Source organism: Salmo salar, chromosome ssa13 (assembly GCF_905237065.1).
Source record: "Salmo salar chromosome ssa13, Ssal_v3.1, whole genome shotgun sequence".
NCBI classification, from domain to species: Eukaryota; Metazoa; Chordata; class Actinopteri; order Salmoniformes; family Salmonidae; genus Salmo; species Salmo salar.
The window spans coordinates 13,036,271-13,041,582 of record NC_059454.1 but is presented as its reverse complement, the minus strand read 5'-3'; positions in this window follow the sequence as shown (position 1 = coordinate 13,041,582).

Here is a 5,312-nt window from a genome sequence, read left to right as displayed (position 1 = left end):
TCAGGAGTACCCCAGAGTCATTATCAAGTCTAGCTACAACAAAAGTGGTTATGTGGCATTTGGGTGCAGTCAAATCATGCCAGTTTTAAAAACGTCACTATTAACGACTCTAGTCTTCCTGCACACTTCTGCAAAGCTATGTAACACGAGCCCCCTGATTCCCCCTGTCGTAACCTCACAGTGCAGCGCAGACTGACTTGTGCCCCAGACCTGCCCTAACTAGTAACCTGGCTCATAAACAGCAAGAGTGACTCAGGTGCCAGACAGGACTAAGCAACCAGGGAGTCAGGTGCCAGCAGAGCTGTGTGAAACCACAGAGAGAGACTGGCGCCTCCATCTCAACACAGAAGACTGACTGTGTGTGTGTGTGTGTGTGTGTGTGTGTGTGTGTGTGTGTGTGTGTGTGTGTGTGTGTGTGTGTGTGTGTGTGTGTGTGTGTGTGTGTGTGTGTGAGAGAGAGAGAGAGAGAGAAAGAGAGAGAGATGGACCAGCTCAATTCAATAATATTCTATGCTTTATTCAGTTATATAATCGTAACAAACAGGAGGACTGATGTGTGATCTATACTGCAGTGTGTTCTATACTGCTGTGTGTTCTATACTGCTGTGTGATCTATACTGCTGTGTGTTCTATACTGCTGTGTGTTATATACTGCTGTGTGTTCTATACTGCTGTGTGATCTATACTGCTGTGTGATCTATACTGCTGTGTGTTATATACTGCTGTGTGTTTAATACTGCTGTGTGATCTATAATGCTGTGTGATATATACAGCTGTGTGTTTAATACTGCTGTGTGATCTATAATGCTGTGTGTTATATACTGCTGTGGTATCAGGCATGTTTTAATAGACAGGGAGAGTAAGAGGGAGTGTAAGAGGGAGAGTAGGTCTCTCAGAGGTATCAGGCATGTTTTAATAGACAGGGAGAGTAAGAGGGAGTGTAAGAGGGAGAGTAGGTCTCTCAGAGGTATCAGGCATGTTTTAATAGACAGGGAGAGTAAGAGGGAGTGTAAGAGGGAGTGTAAGAGGGAGAGTAGGTCTCTCAGAGGTATCAGCCATGTTTTAATAGACAGGGAGAGTAAGAGGGAGTGTAAGAGGGAGAGTAAGAGGGAGAGTAGGTCTCTCAGAGGTATCAGCCATGTTTTAATAGACAGGGAGAGTAAGAGGGAGTGTAAGAGGGAGAGTAAGAGGGAGAGTAGGTCTCTCAGAGGTATCAGCCATGTTTTAATAGACAGGGAGAGTAAGAGGGAGAGTGAGGGAGAGTAGGTCTCTCAGAGGTATCAGCCATGTTTTAATAGACAGGGAGAGTAAGAGGGAGAGTGAAGAGGGAGAGTAGGTCTCTCAGAGGTATCAGCCATGTTTTAATAGACAGGGAGAGTAAGAGTAAGAGGGAGAGTAAGAGGGAGAGTAGGTCTCTCAGAGGTATCAGCCATGTTTTAATAGACAGGGAGAGTAAGAGGGAGAGTAAGAGGGAGAGTAGGTCTCTCAGAGGTATCAGCCATGTTTTAATAGACAGGGAGAGTAAGAGGGAGAGTAAGAGGGAGAGTAGGTCTCTCAGAGGTATCAGGCATGTTTTAATAGACAGGGAGAGTAAGAGGGAGAGTAAGAGGGAGAGTAGGTCTCTCAGAGGTATCAGGCATGTTTTAATAGACAGGGAGAGTAAGAGGGAGAGTAAGAGGGAGAGTAGGTCTCTCAGAGGTATCAGCCACCATCCTGACCCCCTGTGTTATTTTATTGTTTACTCTCATCAGATCCAAGTTTCCTGCCCCCATCGGTTCACTTTTATTTAGTTCATTATTTATGTTATTTAAAAAAATATATATATATTCCACCTTCATTTAACCAGGTAGGCTAGTTGAGAACAAGTTCTCATTTACAACTGCGACCTGGCCAATTTTGCACGGTGTTCCTCTACAAGCTTCCCAGACAGCAAGCTCTGAGTCTGAATGACACCTTTAATGGCTGAACTGCTGTAATGGAAAATAGAAGGACACAAAGCAGCAGCACATGAAAACAAGAGAATGAGAGAGAGAGAGAGAGAGAGAGAACGAGAGAGAAAGAACGAAAGAGAGAGAGAAAGTAGAGGCCTCAAGTCGCCGCCGGTCTAGTGTCATGGTCATACCATCAGAAATGTTTCCTGGCTGTTCGGGCCCTGCCACCACTACCTACCTGCTCCAACCTGACAGCTATAAAGAGGAGCAACATGCCAGCAAGCAGCCCTGTAAAATTACCATGAAAACTCATTTGCCCCATGACTGAGCTGCTTATGAGCCAGCTTGGAAACAGAAATCAAAGCCAGGAGCTGTAGCATTTAGGCTAATTACTGTTGCAGCAAGCCAGAGGATAGTACACAGTGTTCGATGGGTACAAACACAAAGTGGTCTCAGAGCACTTCGTATTATTTTGTACGTAAATCCGAGGCACTCCATGTAGTATACAGTGGAGGCTGCTCAGAGGAGGACGGCTCATAATAATGGCTGGAATGGAGTACATGGAATGGAATCAAACACTTCAAAGACCTGGTTTCCATCTGGTTGATATTATTCCATTGACTCCATTTAGCCATAATTATGAGCTGTCCTCCCCTCAGCAGCCACCACTGATTTAATATGATATGTTATGTTTCGTATAGTATGTATTCATTTGTGGATGTCCATCATCCATTTCGTATGATATGTTAAGAATTACAATATGTATGAAATGTTATGAATTACAATATGCATGATATGTTATGAATTACAATATGCATGATATGTTATGAATTACAATATGCATGATATGTTATGAATTACAATATGCATGATATGTTATGGATTACAATATGCATGATATGTTATGAATTACAATATGCATGATATGTTATGAATTACAATATGTATGACATGTTACGAATGACAATTTGTACGATATGTTACGAATTACAATTCTTACTTTATGTTACAAATTTGCAAAACATATGATATGTTACAAATTCCAATTTGTTGTGGCTAACGTTAGCTAGGTGGTTAGCTAGCTCTAGGGGTTCGGGTTTGGGGTTAAGGTTAGGGATAGGTTAAAGGGTTAAGGTTAGGGTTAGGTTATAGGGTTAAGGTTAGGGTTATGTTAAAGGGTTAAGGATAGGGATAGGTTATTAAAGGGTTAAGGTTAGGGTTAAGGTTAGGTTAAAGGGTTAAGGTTAGGGTTAGGTTAAAGGGTTAAGGATAGGGATAGGTTAAAGGGTTAAGGATAGGGATAGGTTAAAGGGTTAATGTTAGGGTTAGGTTAAAGAGTTAAGGTTAGGGTTAGGGTTAGGTTAAAGGGTTAAGGTTAAGGGTTAGGTTAAAGGGTTAAGGTTAGGGTTAGGTTAAAGGGTTAAGGTTAGGGTTAGGTTAAAGGGTTAAGGATAGGGTTAGGTTAAAGGGTTAAGGTTAGGGTTAGGTTAAAGGGTTAAGGTTAGGGTTAGGTTAAAGGGTTATGATAGGGATAGGTTAAAGGGTTAAGGTTAGGGTTAGGTTAAAGGGTTAAGGTTAGGGTTAGGTTAAAGGGTTAAGGTTAGGGTTAGGTTAAAGGGTTAAGGTTAGGGTTAGGTTAAAGGGTTAAGGTTAGGGTTAGGTTAAAGAGTTAAGGTTAGGTTAACGGGTTAAGGTTAGGGTTAGGTTAAAGGGTTAAGGTTAGGGTTAGGTTAAAGGGTTAAGGTTAGGGTTAGGTTAAAGGGTTAAGGTTAGGGTTAGGTTAAAGGGTTAAGGTTAGGGTTAGGTTAAAGAGTTAAGGTTAGGTTAACGGGTTAAGGTTAGGGTTAGGTTAAAGGGTTAAGGTTAAGGTTAAAGGGTTAAGGTTAGGGTTAGGGGAAGGATTCGATAACATGCTAAGTAGTTGCAAAGTAGAGACAGAAAAGTTGTCCGTGATGAGATTTGAACAACCTTCAGGTTGGGTTTAGGCCCACGACCAACCACCCTCCTTAAGTAACTTTCTATCTTATGGAACCATACCAAGCGTAACACATCATACTAATTAAAGTGTCCCCGATTCACGTTTACTATGTTACGTCTAGTCTTTGAACCCAATCTGAGAAACATAAAATCTGTTTTCTGGCCACAGGGGTTTTTATTTATTCCTGTATAGTACAATCTGTCTGCTGTTGTTTAAATGACCTCCGTTCATCTCAGAAGACACAGGCAGGGCAAGGTCACTGGACTTAATAAAGACTGGCTGTCAGATCAGGATTCCATTAATGTGCCTGACTGACTGTCTCTGCCCAATAGAGGCCCAGGACTGTATCATGTGTCAGACATTGAGGTCAGGTGCAGAGCCACCCATAACCAATCAAATCAAATTTTACAGTGAAGTGCTTACAGTCGTGGCCAAAAGTTTTGAGAATGACACAAATGCCATGAAGGTTCTGTCTCCAGCTGCAGCTGTGTGTCTTTCCATGCGCAGTAACACGCGGATGACTGAAGCCCAGATCCAGTTACATCGGCAGAGAGCTATGTCCAACCAGATGACCGCTGCCCCTTATCCTGGGGCTAGATTCAATCCCATCGCCCCTTTTCAGGCCATGCACCTATTAAATGTAAAATGTCCATTCGAGGAGACCGCATTCACAGTAAACGATGCATACGTCAGCTCAATTGGAAATGACCTTTAATTGTCAATCTAACTATTTTCAGCAGACCAGATTGAATCTAGGCCCTAGTCTCCCTCAGAGAGCAGAGCTTCTATTCTCTGTCTGTGCAGTTATTTTCGGGACTGCACATTGAAACTATGCCCCAAAACATCTGCTAGGTCTTCGATGGCACTGAGTGTGTGTGTGTGTGTGTGTGTGTGTGTGTGTGTGTGTGTGTGTGAAATCAGTGGTAAATTGTGTGAGGTGGTGTGTGTATACAGTTGTGGCCAAAGGTTTTGAGAATGACACAAATATTAATTTTCACAAAGTGTGCTGCTTCAGTGTCTTCAGATATTTTTGTCAGATGTTACTATGGAATACTGAAGTATAATGACAAGCACTTCATAAGTGTCAAAGGCTTTTATTGAGAATTACATGAAGTTGATGCAAAGAGTCAATATTTGCAGTGTTGACCCTTCTTTTTCAAGACCTCTTCACAATTATCGATGAATAAATAAGGTTTTATATGTAAATAAAGAGCAAAATTATTGATTATTATTATTATATTATTATTTGTGCGCTGGTCCTATAAGAGCTCTTTGTCACTTCCCATGAGCCGGGTTGTGACAAAAACTCACACTCATTCTTATGTTTAATAAATGTATCGTATAGTGTGTGTGCGGCAGGCTTACAATGATGGCAAAAAACAACATTTGAGAGTGCGCTGACC